Source organism: Cynocephalus volans, chromosome 9 (assembly GCF_027409185.1).
Source record: "Cynocephalus volans isolate mCynVol1 chromosome 9, mCynVol1.pri, whole genome shotgun sequence".
Taxonomy (NCBI): domain Eukaryota; kingdom Metazoa; phylum Chordata; class Mammalia; order Dermoptera; family Cynocephalidae; genus Cynocephalus; species Cynocephalus volans.
In genome coordinates this window covers 91,592,873-91,614,462 of record NC_084468.1, presented here as the reverse complement: position 1 = coordinate 91,614,462, position 21,590 = coordinate 91,592,873, and the positions used below count along the sequence as shown (strand labels likewise).

At 36.9% G+C, this 21,590-nt stretch overlaps 1 protein-coding gene and 1 non-coding gene across 2 annotated transcripts in view; one reads left to right on the top strand and one right to left on the bottom strand.

Moving 5' to 3' along the window:
• The window catches only part of TET2 (tet methylcytosine dioxygenase 2), a 102,380-nt gene extending 81,544 nt beyond the window's left edge, over window positions 1-20,836 (bottom strand). The window contains exon 1 of the mRNA XM_063108152.1: window positions 20,749-20,836. The gene's annotated coding sequence lies outside the window, so the exon portion shown is untranslated. The remainder of the gene's footprint in view (window positions 1-20,748) is intronic.
• On the top strand, window positions 3,058-3,192 carry LOC134386701 (small nucleolar RNA SNORA70). Its single transcript, XR_010024527.1, has one exon. It is a non-coding gene; the product is annotated as a small nucleolar RNA SNORA70 (small nucleolar RNA).
• Window positions 20,837-21,590: the final 754 nt, after the last annotated feature.

Sequence of the window (21,590 nt, the reverse complement as noted above, 5' to 3'; positions counted from 1 at the left end):
AAAGATGTCCATATAAATTTCACATTTTTAAAAACAATTTTTTAAAAATTGAAAAATAGTGAAATTATTTGAGTTTCATCTCCTTTTCTTACTTTTACCTGTTACTGAGCAGCAATACAGGTAAAAGAGATGATGAACAAAATAACTTCAAGAGCTCAGAGATAGTAACACCTTAGATCTGCATGGAATAACCTCTGTTAGGACCAATGAGCATAGCCACTGACTGTGCCTGGGACTGAAGTACTGAAGTATGACGGGGGATACTGAAGGTTTGGGAAACAACCATACACACCAAGTTTTCAAAATTAGTCATAGACTCTAGCACTATTTTTTTTTTTCAAAGGGAGAGCAAATAAAGTACAGTAAAACTATAAAAATACACGTATATATATGTACATGTGTGCATATAGGAATATGTGTGTATATACGTATGCACACATACTTGTTTATATATGTATACACACACACTTGTTCTTAAGGTTGGTTGTATTGTTTTTTATTTTGTTTGATTTGTTTTTTGTTTTTGTTTTTGTTATTCTGGTGGCTGGCCTCCAAACACAGGACTGTGGTGTTATCAACACCATGCTCTAATCAACTGCGTTGACCAGGCAGCTGTTTTTTATAGCTGATTAATGTAAAATTTAACTTTTCTAATTTCTCCACAAAATTTAATTCATTCAATAGGATTTCAGCCACAAAACAGGCTGCTATTAAAAAGAATCAAAGGATACAAAATTGATTTTTTAAAAATTGAACTTTAATAACAAAATAAGAATTGAATGTTTTTATCAAAAATAAATCATTTGAGGGGCCGAGCCCGTGGCGCACTTGGTAGAGTGCTGCGCTGGGAGCGCAGCGACGCTCCCGCCGCGGGTTCGGATCCTATATAGGACTGACCGGTGCACTCACTGGCTGAGTGCTGGTCACGAAAAAACGACCAAAAAAAAAAAAAAAAATCATTTGAGTGGATTCAGACAACACAGTATTCTGAATATTGGCTTTCTTTCTTGCAGGCTTGATTTGCCTAATGACCAAATTATTAGTAAACAGTTTACTAACTAGGTCACTAAGGAAAGTCAACACAAAAGAAACTTTCCACTTAAATGCCTCAACTTACCACTTGATATTGTTAAAATATCTACTTCCTTAAACCTTTAAAATGAAGTTCTGAAGTTCTAAAGAAGACACTAGGCCAACCCTGAAGTACTCCTAGATTGCTGCAGAATATCACATGCTTTGGATGTTACATAGGAGTCCTGTTTTCCCCAGTTAATTTAACTTTTTTCCGCCTGCCTTGTGGACTGGTTGACTGCTTCAGTTTCAGGATGGGTTGGCTAGAGCAACTCTTTTAAAAAAGTGCATGGAAAGTAATTTGTATAGCCTTCCACAACTGAAAGTGTGAGTGTTTGTGTGTGCATGTGTGTGTTTTAACCAAATCTAGAAAGCTTACAACAGGGCTGCATAGAAACAGTATCTATTTCAGAATCACACTTGTAAACATAATTTAATTATGCTTCTAATTTGGCTCTTTTGTAATTGCAGAATTATATTTTTGCTGTTGTTATATTAGAATAATGTTTATATGTTATTTTGAAGTGGAAATATGTATTTTAAGTGCCAACGCAAAGGTAAATAAACACTTTCTAAATGTGTGCAGTATATTAATTTTCTCTGCAAGAATTGTGTTAAGTTAAACAAATTACCTACAATAGAAGTGATTAATGATTTATGAGTAAGCTGGTTGGTGAGACATTATACACAAACTTTGATATACTGCAGAATGCTTTATTACGTGTGAAATTCTCTTGTCTAACCTGAACTTACATTCCATGGTCATAACTTGGTATATTTATTGTTATTAAAAGTAACTGAGTTCATAAAAAAAAAATCATAATGATTAAGAGTTGAGAAAATAAAATAGAGAAAAGCGATGGAAATATGACAGAGAATTTAATAAACAAGAAAAATCAATTCAGGATGGTTAATGTGCAATTAACATGAATTCCATAAAGACAGAGAAGAAAAAAAATAGAGGTGAAGAAATAACCGAAGGTACAATAGAAGAAAAGTTCCTAAAGCTGAATAAAGGCACTTGTTTTCAGATTGTACAGGATCAGAGTGCTGATTGCACGGGATCATTGGATGCATTTTAACAGAGCCATATCTAGATACATTCTTGTGGAATTTCAAAACTGAAAAGATAAAAGATCCTAACAAGCACCTGAAGAAGAAAAAAGTTATCTAAAAAAGATGGAATCAGACTGGCACCAGATATCTCATAAGCAACACTAGATGAAAGGTACAATGTACAAATGTCTTCCAAGTTCAGAGGGAAAATTACTCTGAACTTATGATCCTAAACACAACAACACTGGACATGTAAGGGCACAGTTTACTTTCCACAAACCATTAAAAAAAAGAAACACCCACCCCCCAAATACTCAGGGATATATACCAATAAAAAGAAAATTAAATATAAAGATAGACTTGGGATTAAAGTAATAGTGGGCCTAACCAGAAGAAAAATGAAAAGAAACTCTAGAAGAGAATAGAAATATCAGACTTCAAGAAACTATGTTTCATTAATCAAATGGTATAATCAAGAAATTGGGAAAATCACTATGATATGATGAAAACAACTTTGTTCTATAAAGAACAAAAAAGGCAATTAGAATTTTTTAAAAATTGAATGATTACAGGAAAATTTAAGTCCAAATGTGAAAGAAACTAAAATACAGAATAATTTTGAGGAATTGAAGCAATTTAAGAAAAGGAAATTCACTTTACCATAATGCTCAAAATATTATTCTTGGTACAAGTCAAGTTTTAGTGTCATAGTATCACTTTTTCCTCCTCTACATGTTCAAATGTACCACTTGGTATTGTAATGAATTATATGAGGGTATGACAAAAAGTTCGTGGAAAAATAGAATTGAAAGATAATGTGGGGCTGGCTGGTTAGCACAGTTGGTTAGTGCATGGTGATGATAACACCAAAGTCCAGGGTTTGGATCCCCATACTGGCTACAAATAAACAAGCAAACAAACAAACAAAATATGCAGCCAATTAAACTGACCATGCTCTTGTCCTCGTGAGTATCCAGTGTGCAATGGCTGCAAACAGTAGCCTACTCGGTAGTGTACGCAGCCTGTTGCTTATATGGGTTGCCGTAAGGGACCTTGGAGACCGCCCTTTCCAATGATCTTCATCTCTGACCTAGTGCTGTCCCCACCTAGGCTCCAGACAGGTATGCAGAGTGCCTTTGGAAAGCCCCAGGGCACAGTGGCCAAGTCATCAGGTCCATCAAACCAAGTTACAGAATAAGAAGCAGGTGATTGAGGCCCAATGCAGGGCTAAGTTCACGTTCCCTGGCTGCCAGAAGATCCACATCTCTAAGAAGTGGGGCTTTACCACATTTAATGTGTATCAACGTGAAGACATGGTGGCTGAGAAGCAGCTCATCCCGATGGTTGTGGGGTTAAATACATTCTCAGCTGTGGCCTCCTAGACAAGTGGTGAGCCCTGCATTCATAGGGCTTCCACTGTGCTGTCACCTCCTTCCTCGTGTCCACTAATGAATCCTACTTTCTGTCCAAAAAAATAAAAATAAAAATAAAACCTAATTTAAATTTTTAAAAAGATAGAAAGATAACACAAATCTTTTCATAACTTTTTGAAGACCCCTCATATTTATTACCATCACAACATTGTAAATGATGTGTTTTCTTTTTCAATTAGCACTGAACAACAAAGCACAAGAAAGTAGATGCAGACCAGAACATAAATATTATAAACTTAGTAATATAGAGTAATGGTATAGAATACAGAAGCTCACAGAAGGCAGGAGAGTAAAAGCAGTGAGAAATGAGAAATACTAATTTACACATCTTACATAGTGGAGAGTCCGTAAGGTAGTCTGACATTGGCTAATAATTTTTAAAATTAAATGTATTATTTTGGGGAAAAATAATTAAAATGTACCCTGATTGTATTATTTAAAATTTTTGTTGTTGTTGATGTTGTTCCCATGCTCCTGTATTTTTTGAAAAATCCTGTAGAAACTAATCAACCAAATCAAATGCCCCTTTTTGCATTCCATATTTCCCACAAATGACTTACTAAGATACTACAGATTTAGTACTCAAGAACACCCCACCTTACACATGGCAACCAGCCTATCAGTAAGTGTTACTGAGGGTCTGCTATTCACTTGGTTGCTAATTATTATGGGAGATTCAACAGACATACAATATGTGATCCTGGCTTTCAAAGAAACTTTGATCTTGATGAAAGTGGACAGTTTCTGACACAAAAATAACTGACATATTTTTAAACTCAACTATTTTGAGAGATACTCCAAAACATCTTTCACATGGACCAAAATTCCATGCCAGTACCAAAAATTTTCATACTTATGTTATGGGAAACACCTGGGATTGATACAGACTAGGACTATCATCTATCTTTAAGCATAAAACAGATATGACTACCATCTATTTTAAGTAAGGTAGCCAAGGTATCTGGTTCCTGTTCCTACAAATGGGATAAGAAATAGAGGAAGAACAAGTAACATCTGCAATCCTTAGTTTTTAAATCCTGTATGCTATCATTTAATATTTGTATGGACAAGCTTGTATCCTTTCAATGTAAAGACAATACAGGATGATCATGAAGAGGTGACATGATGAGCTCATAATCTGTATCCTGATTAAAACAAAAAAGATGGAAATAATCCTTCTTCTCTTTCCCCTTGGGGTATTCCTCAGGCCCCAGTGCTGAGAAAGCTATGCCAACTCTAGTGCCTAGGACCATTCAGGCAATTGAGGAATCATACTTTTGAGCAGATGGCTGGAACCATTCTGGGAAATCCCTCCATTAACCAATCTATGAGTCCTCTAATTTCCATCTCATTCTGATTAAAAAAGGATCACTGTACTGATTCTTTCCTATGAGTCTACATACTCCACAAGGGCAAAGGTGGCTCACTTCTTTCCTGATACATAGATGCTCAACATATGCTTGATGAATAAACAAATCAATAAACAAATTCAATCACTACAATTTTGCCAAGTAATATGCTGGATGTTTTTCTTATGTTACTTCATATTATCCTCTCAGCAACCTGTAAGATTAGCTGTTCCCACTTTACAGATGGGGAAGTAGATTCAGAGAGGGTAAAGCAACTTGAATATGGACATACATAGCTCATAAAAAGGGAAGTCAATATTCTAAACTAGATTTTCCTACTGTGTGATCTCAGTCAAATGTTGAACTCATAAAAGCAGAGTAAAATCATTGTTGCCAAGCACTGGGGAGAGGGGAAATGGGTTGGTCAAAGAGTACATGGTTTCAGTTATGTAGGATGAATAAATTCTGAAGATCTAATGTATAGCATGACTATAATTAATAACACGGCATTGTTTATTTGAAATTTGCTAAGAAAGTAGATCTTAAGTGTTCTCACACACACAGAAATTGGTGACTATGTGAGATGATGGATATGTTAATTAGCTTGATTGTGATATATCAAAACATCACATTGTACACCTTAAATATAAGCAATTTTTGTCAACTACATGTCAATAAAACCGGAAAACACACAGACAAACACAACTATATCTTCCTAACTCCAAAGATCAGACTGATGGCATCCAGCAGTTTAAAAGTTGTTTGCGATCTATGAGAAACAAGGAGGCAATGTAAATTCTTTTAGAGTGAAGATACAGTGAAAAGCTGAACTGGAAAGCATGAGAAAGGTCACATCAATGAGAACACCAACGAGGAAGAAATTCCTGTCACAAAGAAATGAAGTGGGGGAAAAAAAAGGGTAAGGGAACAGAAATAGAAAGGAAGGGACAAGGCAAATGCACAGCATTTAGTGATAAATTTGCAAATAGGGAGATGTCAGATGATAATTCAAAATGTATAGGGAACCTATTTAACTCCATATCTTCTTTTTTTCCTTAGTAAAATGGGGATAATAGCACCAACAAAAACAGAAGTGATGTGCAAATTAAATGAGATAAACTCTAGAAAGTGCTTAGGATGTACTATTAACACACATAAGAGGCTAGTTAATATTGGCTATTATTAGAATTAAGAATACCTTGTTATGCAATTTGAGGTGAATCACTTTACCTTCCCAGGCCTCCATTTTCTCATCTGTAAGTGAGTTAGAGAGTTAGAGAGTCTCTAAAGTCCTTTTCAGCTGGTAATAATCTATAATTCTACGTCGCTAAATGAACTATGTTGTTCCATTCTGATGACTGATTTATTGGAGTACTGAAGTTTAGGTGGTGGTGATCCAGGGAACAACGTCTTATAAGCAGCTGGAAACATCTCTAGTTTACATATCAAGGTCTAAAATATAAAAACATATTCAAACACACATACGTGCACAGACTTAAACTTACAGTTCAGAAAAAAAATGCTAAAAGGTCAAAGAAAGGTAAATTTCAAAAGCCTGATAATTTGTTACAAGTAGGAAAGAGTTTGAAACAGATCTTTAAAATGTTCATAATTTGTGATCAAGCATTTCTTCTTTATTGATAACTTAGTATTCTTATTTTTACACGTTTTTCCCTCACCCTTTTAGTCACTTTTCTATGTTAAACACAAGTGTTGGCATTAAGTAAACATCACCACTTTTAGATATCTTCCAAAATGACTTCTCACCTTTTCTTCTTTCCCTTTATTATGAATCTATCAGATAAATAGGGGTTCCCTACCCCCATACTGTTGCAGATATAGACTCTTTAACAGAAGGCTAATATTCAGCAAAGTAGTTCTATACAAGCATACTCAGTGATTTAGGAAAGCATTTCTATATGTAATAGGATGACATGTTGTTGGGAAAATATAGGAAAATGGTCAGGGCCCCTTGGATGTTCAGAATCTTGCTGAGCATTTGATATAAATATGCATGTGCACCCAGGTGTCCTGGGTTATGGACTTAGGTATAAAGGATGAGTGGCTCTGATCCATGGTGCCTGCCCCCCACCCCTGGGATGCCCCCTGGGGGGGCCATGGGGAGGCCGCTCCTGTTGCTGGAGGCTGTTGCTGCAAGATGTTGCTGCCAGGGCCCCCGGGACCCTCTGTGAGGCCGAGGCCACCGCCACTGCGAGACCTGTAAGTTGCTGCTGCCATTGCTGAGGACTGAGCTCATGTCATCTACCGATGGCTCCCAAGATCTTTCCCCAATTACACAGCGTAGACCTGCGTGTGAGGGGTCTGGTGACCCAGTCTGTACAATGGGTTTGAAGGGTCTGAGACCTAGCCCTGACAATACAAATAGAAACTTAGTATAACTAAAATAATGAAACATTTTGGCTTTAGTTATGATTTGCCTTACTCGACAAGTGGCGTAGTCATGTACCTTTACACATGTTTTCAAAAATAAAACAATGGGTGAGAAACACTTAAAACAAGGAGAAATGAAGCCCTAACTCTGTGTCTGTTTCTAAACAGGTATGTAGCAACATTATTAGAGATGGTTGTTACATACAATTAGCTTCTAAAAGAGTGATTCAACTTGGTTATGACAAGAGAGTGACACTCTTCAGGGCTTCCTCACCACCAGTGCTTGAATACTGAAGTGCTTACTCACTTGTTAAAAGCTACTATTTTAAGTTCAAAGTGGAAAGCTCCTTTCAGGTGGTAATGAGAATTTAAAATAAACAATGTGGGGTGGGGGGAAAACCTCCTTCAGGCATCTACCAAGTTTTACTACAGCCAGTACTTTTATGCTGTTTCAATATTCATGATTCGAGTCATTAAACAATTTGTGAGCTACAGACCATTTGTTCGTCCACTCCCCCATTGTTACAACACTAGTCTTCAGAATTTTGGAACAGTGTGTAAACATTAAAGCCACCTGTGTTTGGCTACCTGAAAAGGTATCAGGATAACCTGGAACTTCTACGCAAGAGGAAACACTCTGGCATCAATTTTATTATCACCAAGCCAGTTGTTTGTCTTTCCTGTGTGAGGGTGCATTTGATGCCTGTCTTCTACACAGACCGCATAAAAGTAGTCTATACAAAAGATCCTGAGGATTTTGTGCACCTTCAAGATATATGGAAAACTACCTGACAGTATTTTTTCATTTCATATTTATAGAGACTTTTACTACACTGTTTAATCAGTTTTACCAAAGAAGATTTAACTCCAAAAGTTCAACACACACACACAGGAGTAATTGAAAAGGGATAAGCAGCCTAAAATTTTCACATTATTCCTTGGTATGCACCTTTCACATTCAATCTACTATTCTGATATTTTATAATATAATTGCTACTCAGTCTTATCTTTATAGAGACAGCCACCATCAAATAAATCAATGTTTATTGCATGCTTGCCCCTTCAAGTAAAACTAAAGTCAAATGAAAGTTATATTTAAATCCCCTTTTTAGCAGAAATGTGTTACCTTATAGCCTTAATCAAATTTTGAGCACTTTTGGCTTCTGTCCATATAAGATTTACTGTCCAACAAAGGTCTAAGAAGAAGGGAAAATATTAATGTTTTAACATAAGATAGGATGAGTCTTGTTAAAGCTCAGCAGTGTCCAAAAACAAGGCTGTGCTCTGTGCAGGAAAGAATACTCAAAATAATTTCACACAAGCTTTCACTATTTGGAACTAGCATGATTAAGATAAATATATCATTTCTAGTCCAAAACAATGAAGAGCAAGCAAATAGAACAAGCAAAGGAAAAAGAACCTTCTAAAATCTGTAACCTAATTTCATCATCTTAATTCAATGTATTAAAAATGTACAATAACTTATAACAGATAAACACTAAATAGTTATATCTTTTCAAATCCAGAAGGTTTTTTGCTCTGCAACAGAGATAAAAAGAATCAATTTCATTGGTAGTTAAATGAGTCATTCTTTTGATAATTTCTTCCAAATGAGAATAGATTAAGATGTTAAATGGCTAAAACTTAATCTGGGGTCTCACACGTAAATAATGGATTTGGGCAGATGATCTCTAAATTATTCTAGATCTGAAATTCTCTTATACTAATTATTACTTAAAACAAGATAGATTTGGTTTTTCATTTATCTTTTGGGAAAAGATGCTTTATTTTTAAAAAAATTGCTTTCATTTATAGTGACACATTTCAAAGACTCTGATATTTCATATTTTTAGAAAGGTAGTGTATTAGTCCATTTGTGTTGCTTATAATAGAATACACAGAACAGGGTGATTTATAAAGAAAAACAAAATTTATTGCTTACAGCTTCTGAGGCTGGGAAGTTCAAAGCCCATCTGGTGGTGGTAACAGCGAACCAGGGGTCTCACATTGCAAGATGGTGGAAGCAGAGAGAGCAGAGACAGACTCTCCTTTTTTAAAGCCCTCAGAACCACGCCCCTGGCCACCATTTTTAATCCATTCACTACTGCACCATCCTACAATCCAGTCACCTCTTCAAGGCCCCACCTTTCAATTACCATAATAGGATTTCCCACCTTCTTAACAGTCACAGTGGGGCTAAGATTATAATACATAAACTTGGGGGACACAATTCAAGCTTCAGTGAGTTTTGGGAAGACATAATTCAGTACACTACAGGTAGTGTAATTACAAAAAAAAAAAAAAAAAAAAAAAAAAATTTCCATGAAAGAAGAGTTCAAACAAGCCAACTTTTCATTTAACTACAAGTTAATCTTTTGATTGAATTTTAATTCTTTGTTAGGCAAGGTTTCCATTTTTGGCTGATCAATTATGATATCTATCTAAAATTATCCTTAGGTGCAATAATTTAAATATTCTATCTGCTCTGCTTACAACTAATGAATAGCACCAATTACAGAGTTAGACATTTAAATTCTTGGTGCTTTATATATTTTTTTAACTCAATACTTTGTTTTATATTAATAACTATAGAATTTTAAAACTCTAAAAATTGATCTGTGAAAGGAGGAAAAATTTCCTGAGTATAGAGACTTAAAGCTTTGTTGTTTTAACCCCAGGTCTTGATGTGCAATTTAAAAAGGACAGGGTGAAAGAAAGAAAGGAAGGAAGAAAGAAAAATGGACAGGGTTGTGGAAGGTGTGGAGGGAGGTATGGTGAAGGAGATTTACAGGTGGGAGTGGGAGGGGGAAAGTTGGGCATAGGATGGGATATGGAGAATGATCAACTAAGAGTTTTCTTTAGTGTTCTCTGGTTGGACTGTCCAGTTTGAGAAGTCAGATTATGAATTATCTTGTTTCTCAAGGAACAAATAAAAAGGCTGGGTGGCAGGCGTGCACACTTCATTCACAGGGGTACTGTAAAATTATAATCAGATCCAAGGCATAATTTACCCACATTTCCCAAATAATGAAAAAGGTTTGGCATTGCTGGTTCCGTTTGCTGAAGAAGGAAAAAAGATTAATTCTGTATTTAGGCATAGCCCTTGAGGCTTTGGTAGCCTAACTACACTGGGGTGATACTGACCTAGACACCTTGATCTTTGGTCCGTGACCCTGTCAGAGCCAGACAAGGGCTCCCGGACTATGAATTAAACTGTGTTGATTCCTCCGCCCACAGACACACAAAGCCTACTCTCTCGGCTGTTACATAAGAGTCTCTGGAATCCTAGTACTGTGTTTGTAAATAGCGCTGCCATGCGCACAGTATCCACGTGTCAAATGTTGTGACCGCGTGTAATCGGAAGGCAGAAAGCTTCAACAAGTTCCAAAGAGAAACCTATTTCTTGGGCTCTATAAACGACCCTGTGGATGTTAAGGAATTATCTTTAAAGGGAAGAACTGGACAAAAATGTCTACAATTTTCCCTCCCCATCCCATTCCTTTCTTTAACAGGGTCATAATTAACTGCCCTATCTATCTAATTCAATCTAGGACAAGTTTTGTAATCACAGCAATGCATTCTGAATGCACATTCTACTACTTCCCCTTACGCCAAAATTATTTTTCTTTGCTCATTTACTTCAGTGTGAACTGAGATATTATGAGGTGGCATTACGTAACCACTAGAGATACACACTAGGTAGGCAAATGATTTGCAAATTGACAAATCACATCAAATAAAATAATAACCTGACCCCTTCAGCAAAAAGTATCCAATAAAAGAGAAAAACAATTTAGTGTTTTATCTTATTTCAAATTTTACCCTCATCTACATTCATTGTCTTTTACAATGGGTTTGTGAACAGGAAACAAGAGAAAAATGAAAATGTCAATTGTCAACAACTAAAGGATTTTACCCCTAAATTTGAAGTTTCCCATAATCTTGAGGATTATTTAAAACATGACAAATTAAAACAATGTAAAAATAAACAAACAAATGAAATAGGACTGGCTGGTTAGCTCAGTCGGCTAAAGCACGTTGAGGGTTCGGGTCCCCATGTGGGTCAGCTGTGTCTCCATACCGGCCAGCTGCGTCTCCATACCGGCCAGCTGACTTCAACAAAATCCCAAGCATAGTTTAAGTCATTTAAAAATGCCATATCCTGTATTTCTTATACACTGGAAAAATACATTTGATAAAACTGTATGTTAAAAATTAGTTGATGGCCATGAAATTTCCTATTTGAAATAAGAATCACATTTTCAAGTGTAAGCAGATTAGATTTCAAAATACTGAAAAGTTAGTTCCCCAAATTAGTAACCAAATGTCCTTTCCAATTTTGATTTTCAGTAGAAAAATATAATTAAATCCCAGCCATTAATAAGGTGAGCCATTAGAAAAATGTCTATTAGATTTGTTTTCTGCTGATGTTTTTCTACAAGCTATAATGTGGTAGACAGTTCCAAAATTAAAATATAACCTTGTTTTAATTTAAACATATAGGTAACATAACTTATGAGAAAAAAAATAAGCATTTAGGTGATTGGATTGGAATAAAGGCAGATAAAATCTGGAGTACAAAATTTAAAATATGTTCTTTCCTGTTAACATATACCAGCTTTTGTTTTTACTTAATAAGTTAGAAGATTTGTTCTTTCCTGAAATTTGAAAAGTGCCCACTTATGATATTTTTCCTTTTCAGTTATGTTTATTACGTTAAAATAGAAATGTAAGTGAATTAGTATTTTAATAACTGAATTCTCTTTAATTTTTCAAACTATCAGATACTTTATTTGCAGAAATGGTTTTTTGTTCTATTATGATACATGCAGTAAAACAAACAAAAAGCTAATAATCATCTGAACTAATTAGAGGGTGGCTAAAAGTGATCTTTAATGCAAAAATCATGAAAGCTTATAAAGGAGCTGAGAGAACTTTATAGCTAATGGCAAATAGAAAATTCTATAACTTCAAAGTAATAGACTTCAAACAAAAGTGGAAAAAGTGCTGAAAGAACAAACAGATTTAAAAATAAATTAATAGGAGCAAGACAGTATGTTAAGGATGGAATCTGGGTGTGGTATCACTGTATTATTTGCAGATTCTAGTGCTTTACTTTTAGAAGCAGCACAACTAATAATTAAGTTATTTTTTAATGGGTGCCTTTGTTTCTTAGTGCAGACAGGGAAGAAAAACAGGAGGAATAACTACAAGATACCATGTTATATAATCTGGCTTTCCTTATTATTATTTAAGTCCCCTTCTATTTTTGAGACAAAATACACTGATTTCAAGACAAAATACGATTTTAAAAGAAATCCATTTGAAGAGCTGGGTGAATAGTTTCCATTAAGGTACAATCTGGACATAGAAACTAGATTTAATACTCTATCAAGAAAACAAGTGATTTAATAAGTTAGATTTTAGCAATGACTAATGAAGCATGATAATTGTAATTAAAATTATCATTACTTTGCAGCACCCACAGAACAAACTGTGACTAATCTCAAAATGGTAAAAGCAGCAAATGAAAAACATCAATATAATGTGTGGCATATCTTAATGGCAGAATACCTGCCTACATTTATGCCTGACCACAGGTAATTCTCTCTAAAGAGAACAGTCTATCAGCAAAACTTCCCAGGCCAATTTTTTTCTTTTGGATATAGGGTGTCTTTCATACCAATTATTTATAAAAAAGCAAAGCTAAAAATATCAGTATATCAAAATATTACTAATTTCTTTGAAAAGATTCACAATTCTTGTAAGTGCATTAAAAAGCAAATAAGGAGTAATACACTCAAACTTAGTAAACAATTTTTTTTAAATTATGGAGTTTCTAGTACAAAAATCTATTTTCAATTGAGGTGACTCACAAAGTATTAAGAGAAACAAGAGGATAAAAACAAATAAACTACTCATTTCCCAAAACCTAAATTCCACCTTACTGCTTTCCCTAAACAATCACCACACCACCTTCTTGATGGGTTAAAGGCTCTAACATGAATGTCTACCTTGTGCTTGTCACAAATATAAAACAAACTTACACGTAGGTGCTATCATTACACTCTTAAACAGTAGAAATCTGGGTCATTTCTATAGCAGTTCCTTGAAAAAGCGATGATTATAGCAATTGCATGAAGCCAGAATACTTCCTTATTGAGTACAATAACATGTATACCTTAAACTTGTCTCTAAACCCTAAAGCTCAGTGCTTCCATATCAGTGCATTTTCCCCACCCTCATTATCAGTCAAGGTCCCAAGGTATGGGATGCAACTGGCAATGATCCAACATTCTCATCAGAATAAAAAGGAAGAGAAGCATTGCACAACAAGAATGTCTGGTATCTAGAATTACATAAGATTAGACATTCAACTACAAGCAACTCCAAGTAATTCACAATGTGTATCCAAAATTACAAGTCCTAATTTCATAAGGACTAGTCCTAAAAATTTGCACTCATTTTACCATTAACAAGCCTGTAAACATTCTGCTGGTGTTTGTGAATATAGTGGCCATGTGTAGCAAAACATGGAGAACCATCACATCATCACTGTGACCCTAATTTCCACTCTTCCTGGCATGACAAAGACTGCTCAGAGCAATTTCCTTCAACCTTATTTTACATCTACCACATGCCATAAATATCAGTACACAGAAATAGAACCACTTGCTTAAACCCTATGAGATACTTGGCTATTTTAATCTAAAAATCTGAAATATGACAATAATAAGTGGAGATATAAACAGTTAACAAAATCAGAGTTTTGAAGCCCACTTTCTATGTCCTTCAGTGCCCTTTTGTTTTTAGGTAGAAGGCATTTTAATACAAAAAACAATCTGTAATGTTACTGAAATATGCAGTCTAGAAATTTCTCCTCACTTCTAGATTAAACTATACATTTGGTGGCAATTTAAACAAGAATGGCAATTTTTATAGACATTCCTTTTAACACTTGGGTTACATCTCCTGACTAATTAGAAAATGGCTAGGTAGGTGAATATATTTGAGAAAGTTTTTTGCAATAATACATTAAAGTACTGTTTACCAAGTCACCTAACCTATCATCTGTCTAGTCAATCCCAGTTAAGTTCTAAAGGCTTTTATACAACTAAACTTTTAAGTCATATGTATTCTCATCTATAAGAGAAAGGCAATTTAACTGCATAAAACCATATTCCTAGAAAGATATGCTTAATCCCATTCAATTCAAACAGTATCTACATTTCTTTTGCATAAGACATGAGATATTTTCTGAAAACTAAGTATTTTAACTTAATTGTATGCATTTTTATAACAGCTTTATTGATATAATTCACATACAATAAAATTCATCCTTTTAAAGTGTACAATTCAGTGGATTTTAGTATATTCATAGAGTTGTGCAATAATTACTATGTAATTATAGAACATTTTCATCATCCCCAATAGAAACCCCAGCTATGGGGTTTAGCAGTCACTTTCCTCCTCCAGCCCCTAGCAATGGTTATTCTATTTTCTGTCTCTTTAGATTTGCCTAATCTGGTCATTACACATAAATGGATTCACACCATATATGGCCTTTAGTTAGTTCTTTCAAGGTTCGCCTATGTTGTAGCATTTATCAGCAATTCGTTTCTTTTTATTGCTGACTAATATTACGTTATATGGATATAACACCGTTTGTTTATCCATTAATGAGGTGATGGACATTTGGGTTGTTTCCATTTTTAATAATACTGCTACAGACATTTGGATACAAGCTTTTTGCGTGGAATAAAGTTTCTTTTTATGACTTTCCTTACATAGTCTACATTATAGCTATACCTTTATTATTAATTATAATAAGACAGTACAATATGGTGATTAAGACAGGGCTCTTTAGACAGACTTCTTAATTCAATTCAGTCTAAGTCACAGATTGGCTGTATGAATGTGGGCAACTTATTCAACCTCACCATGTTTCAGTTTCCTCATCCTTAAGTAGGAATAACAGATAATATCTATCTCTAGGGTTGTGATGAGAATTAAATGACATCAGCTTACAGTGTGACAAAACATTTAAAGTATTTTGAACAAGGCCATTCTATGCAACAAAACTTAAACAAAAACATTTTGATACACATTTTGATAAGGCATAATAGCACAATCACATAATTGATAAAGTAGAACTGTGCTAATCTTCTGTTTTCAGGAAAAAAAAGGTTTAAAAATATGTGATCATGCAATAAAATGGTACAGAACTAAATATACATACACAAATGAACACAAGTCAGACTGGAAATCTAAATAAGACTGGTAGACGACATCAATGTGAAAATTGGGCAGAGTGTACATGGGATCTCTCACATAACTACCTATGAATCTATAATTATCAATAAAATTTTCAATTAAAAAATATGACCCCAGTATAAATTTACTAAAAACCATTAAACTATACGCTTACAATAGTTGGCTCTTATGGGGAAACTACCATAGCATGCAGAAATTACATTGGGAAAATGCACCATCACCAATACCATTGACACCATTACCAAGACCTCTTGTTATTTTTCTCTCGTGCATTTAGAATAGATAACACATTTTCCAGCTAAATATATTGTTTTTCACTAGTTCTATGCCATTCATTCAATCTTGACTCTGAGTACATCACTACTAGTTCTATTAGGGAACGCAAAGACATGGAAATCAGTGCCTCCCTTGCAAAAGACAGAAAGAAATCTAATTTAAAAGAAATATTCGTAGCATTTTTAGCGAAGCAACTAATTCATTTTATGTCCTAAATTGTCTTTCAAAAACACTTCATCCTAATTTATTAATCTATTATTTTAATTCTCAGATTTGGAACATGATTTCGAGTCAGTTTTGAGTAACAACTTTCAGTGAATATAAATCATTGAGTTCCAAATTCTTAAAACTGCAGGTAGGTTGACATTTAACACTGAACTTATTTTTATACAAAATATTGAAAATCTACCTACTACATATTTCTACTTCTTGAAGCCTGACACCTTTAACTATACTTCACGACAAATGGAGAAAACATAAATCAAAGCTGATAGGATTTGCTATTCTGGAATGGACAACCAAAAATCCATTTTATTGAGCAAAGATTATATGTTTATCTTAAGTCAGGGATTCTCTACAATGTACAGTCTAGGATCATAATAACGCTGGAGGCTGGCCAGTTAGTTCAGTTGGTTAGAGCACAAACTTATAACACCAAGGTCATGGGTTTGGATCCCCTTACCAGCAAGCCATCAAAAAAAGAGAAAGAAATCGGGGCTGGCCTGTGGCTCACTCGGGAGAGTATGGTTCTGAGAATGCCAGGGCCATGGGTTTGGATCCCATATATGGATGGCCAGTTAGCTCACTGGGTGAGCGTGGTGCTAACAACACCAAGTCAAGAATTGGGATCCCCTTACTAGTCACCTTTTAAAGAAAAAAAAAAAAAAAAAAGATACTGCATTATTCAGAATAATGCTGAAAATAAGCAGATATACACAATTCTTTTTGGCTTGCAGTCTCTCACTTTATCCCCTCCTTTTGTAGAATCCTTATCTCTTACTCTACATCAAACCAACAGATGTACTGTACAACCTCCTTCAATAATGTCACAGTATTCACTAAGTTTGGCAGTAAGTCAAAATAGAAATTGGAGATCTAGACTAAGTAAATACCGTATATTTGGCAAAACCATTTGTAGTTGTGTTCTTCAGCAGTTTCCAAGATAACCACCAGCTCTGCTTGGCAACTGGACTCTCCCACAGTTAAGGGTCCAATTGTAAAGCTGACTTGGAACATATTTCCTGCTGCTAGCTTTGGTGCTATTACTACTCTTAAGAATTACCATAATCATCAAGAAAGTGTTATTTTGATGAACCAATACTGACAGCTACTCCAAAGTTTTAGCCTGTATCCATGATAGGAAGAAACTATATTGAAATAGTCTACATGGTTATTTACAAAGCAAAGAAGATTCCCTTTAGCAACTTTAGTTGGCTAGGTAAGACTGTTAAAACAACTATAACAAAAACAACCAAACTTTTATAGAAGCAATTAGATGTTATAACACCAAGGTTAAAGGTTTTGATCCCCCCTCCCAAAAAAAGCTGCCTCCAAAAAAAAAAAAAAAATAATAAAAGCAGTAATTAGAGCATAAAAAGCAGATTTAATATTTTGTAAATATTAGACATTCCAAAACACTTACATTCTACAATGTCAAACATCCATAACTTCTGAACACATTTTATTTTAAGGTAATTTCTTAAGAATTTACTAACTTGAACTTGGGGCAGGATGAAAAATAGTTTCTGCTAGATGTGTCTGTGAATCATAAGAATGGCTTCTTAATGAGGTCAGCAAATAAGGAAATACGTTTTAACAGTGACGTCTGGCTTATAACATTGTGTGTAGGTGGAGCCTTGGAGAAATTGATAGAGAAATTCTAACTTCGGTAAATGAAACCAAAACTCCAGTTTTTGTTACCTAGTACAAGTACAGTGGCCAATAAGGACTTTGGAAGTCTGTCATAACAATTCCCTGGCAGGTGCATTTCACTTATTCTGGAAGTAATGTTGAATTGCCAATGTCTAGGACCACGTGCCACTCCATCAAAACCATATCAATCCTTCTGGCTCCTGGCACGGACCAACACAATGGCAGATCTAATTAAAGCATAAAGAAGAGATGTGAATGTGTGAATTTAAACAAATCAAGGGACTTCTCTCATTCTAAGTTCTTTCTCATTAACAATTAGTTCAATAAGAAAGTAAGCAAAACAATGTTGTAGTGTAAGAAAAGCTATCTTTCTTATTATTGTTCATTAGTACTCCTAAACTTCAATTATCCAAGACAGCTGAATGGAATTTTTGGAGCATCCAGGTGGTACTGACTGTCACATATATGGTAAGTGAAGAACTGGGGTTATGTCTTTTATTGTAAATGATTTGCCCCATACTTATTCAAATAATTCCTCTTTTCTAACAGAGAAGAGTTACTTTTGGTGAATAATATATACATCTCCTTATAATCATTGAAACCCCTCATACAATATTAATTAGTAACTATTTTCAGCATAAAGAAGGATACATAAAATAACAAGAGTTCAAATGTGACGCTAGGAAAAAATAAGCTTTCATAGTCACACTCAAAATTATTAACCAGTGTATGTATTTTTATTTATCAATGAGTGAAAAATATTGTATATATTACTACTTGAATAGCTTGACAACCACAACATTTGAAAAGCTGTCCAAAAAAAAGTAGTTAGATACTAGCCTGTTAGCAAAAGGAATTGTTTTTTTTAATTCTGAATTGCTGTAATAATTAACCATAGTTTTCGCAACAAAAGTAAGCATTTATGATAAATCCTAAGTGTTCTCTTTATTGAGGGTAAATAAGAACTAACCAATAAACTGTTTCTATTCCACAGAGATGAGTAATACTTCTTCCTTGTAATCATGAAAGAAAAAAAAAAAAAAAAAAAACAACCCTCTAGCATCAATGATTAAAGCGAACTAAACTGCTTTTCCAAGATCAAAATAGAGACAGTTACAAAGTAAACTACTGAGGACAAATAGTTTTGGAAGTTTGATTTACTGACTAACGTCAATTATTTTGCTTTTTCTTATCTTTTAATTCTATAAATGCCTCCTAAACTTAAGTTTGACTCTCCAATACTTCACTAACACTTCTCTGCTTAGTAACATTTAAAAATCAATATTTGTTGTGTTGAAATTTATATTCTATTCCCAACCTACTATGAAAAACACTTGCAAACATGTAAAACAATATAACTCCCCTTTAGTATTTCAACTTTTCATTAAAATGCAAATGTAATGATTTCATTAGCCAGGCAACAATACCCACAGTCTTAAACCAAACCAAACCAGTATCTTTTCTCTGTGAATCCCAACTTCCCCTAAGATACCATCTTAATTCTATGTTGGATCATTTGTTTATGAATATTTCCGGATTTGGATTTGCCATTATAATCCCTGATTGGAGCGGGAAAAGCACAATGTGTGATTTGAGATTTTAAATTCATGGATGTATTCTACTCTATAGTCAGGCAAATGTAAAAAAAATATTTCACTAAATTTTAAGCAAACAAGTGGAAAATAACCCTTTTTTCAATCCCTGAACTAAATGAAGCGGGGGGGGGGGGGGGGAATCACTCAATGCAATTAAAAGTATATCATGAGGGTAATAATCAGCAAAAAAACACTTATATTTCACATTCAACCTTCCCAGGAGTCTATCCAGGCCACACTTTATTTTGTCATAGGTAGAAAACTCTCCACAGAAACCCTGTTAAGTTAACAACAGTAGACAGTACCCGTAAAAAGATTCAGCAAGATGCTAGTGAAGAATGTTGTGTGTTGAGAGAGTGAGAGAGAGAAGAGGAGAAAGAAGAGAGGAGACGCATGGAGAGAAAGGCAGAGAGATGAAAGACCAAAGGAAAGAGAAAAGCCAAGGCAGAAAGAGAAATTTGGATGGGACTGTTAGAAATCCGCTCTCCACTTCTTTGCCGGGATTGGGTTTCATTTCTTTGGGCGCCCCTGACCTTGCAGTCTTGCAACTCTCAACGCCCCGCTCCCCGCCCCCTCCCCCGGCCTGCGCCTGCCTTTGTGTCTGCCTGTCACTTACCAGGGAACCAAACGAAGCTGATTCGGGAGAAGCACAAAGCCAGGACACAGATTTGCCCACAAATTCTCTTACACACATCGCCCGGGCTGGGAGGCACAACCCAGAGCAGAGCTTACGTATCTTGAGAAAAGTGGCTTCTGGTCCTGTTTGGGGGACCAGAGAAACTGTTCTTTCGTCTTTCACTCAGCGCTACTAACAAAACGCGCGGACTTAAGAAAAAGACAAGACCCCACTAAGTGTATTCCAATTCCACTATCCGTGACATTCGCTTAGTACAGCCCCCCCCAAAAGGAGGGGGACCAGGGGGTAGGAAGAGGCAGACGCGACCCAGACCCTACAGCAGTTTTACCGAAAAACACCCCGTCAGTGTTCTCTCCGGGGCTGCTTAGGACAAACGAGACTCGTCTGACTTACACGAAAGACAGGGGGAGGGGGAGGGTTAAAGGGAAAAGTAGTGTCCCCCAAAGCTGAACAAGTTTAGAGAGAAAAGCAAAGAAAAAGATCACTTTCCTGAAGATATAGAGCCGGGAAACCGGCTCGTCAGAGGCACAAAGGTAAGTTTTCTGGGTAAGGAGGGGACAAGCATTAGCAAGAGAGAGAGAAGAGAACACAGAACTACAGGTTTAAAGGGGGCAAATTAAAACTATATTTGTCAGCCATGTTGAAGAGGCTCCAGTAATTTGTGAAGCTTCCCTCTTCCCTCTTGGTATTTGTGGGTGACACTGCAGGGTCTGCTCCCCCGTCCCTGGAAGCCCGAGAGAAAACGCGGGGGAGAGGAAAGAGAGGGTTTCGCGGCATAGGAGACGCGCTCTGACCTCGTTCTCGCCCTCAGCCTTGCAGCAATCCAGCAGTTGCAGTCGGGTCTCCTTTCTAACAAATCCTAAAGGGCAGCCATCTTGCTTCCTTCTGCTTCTCTACGAAAGCAGCCTAGCCTCCGCATCAATATTCATAAGGCAGTTTGACGTCTGTTCTCATCACTCGGCGGGGCCGGCGTCTCGGGGCGGCCGCGCCGAGGGGGCGGACGTGACTCGCATGCGAGCCGGGCCTGGGCGCGCGGCGCTCGCGGGGAGGCGGCGGCGGCCGCCCGAGGTCTCGCCGCTGCCACCGGCTCTCCTCCCCCGCCCGGACCTCCTCCTCCTCCGCCTGGCTCCCCTACTCCGCCCCGGTCTCCTCCTGCTCCGCCCCGGCCTCCGCCGCGGCCCTGGGACCCTCAGCCCCGGCTCCGCGGCAATCAGCCCCTCGCCCGGGGTGTCCCCCACAAAAGCCGGCGGCACCTGGGGTCCAGCGGGGCGGGAAGTCGAGGCCGGGCTGCCCTAACGCTGTGCAGTGGAGCGGGCGGAGCGGCGCGCCCGGAGGAGCGCGGGGCGGGGGCCGCAGAGCGCCGGGGCAGGGTCCGGGCCCCGGGAGTCGCCCCCGGGTCTCCCCCCCTTCCTCCACCGCGGACGAGGCGTGGGGCCGGCGCGAAGGGGCCGTGGAGTGGGTGCCTGGACGGGGACGTGAGATCGCAGATTTTCCTGTGAAACTTTTGTTGGTGCCGCTCTCCACCACCCAGCTCAGGGGTATCGGCGCCCGCGCACACGCCCCAGCGCCTTTCCTCTCACCTCCTTGCAGGTGTTCCCGCACCCAGCCCCGGGCCCTCTCCCTGCGCCTTTCCGCC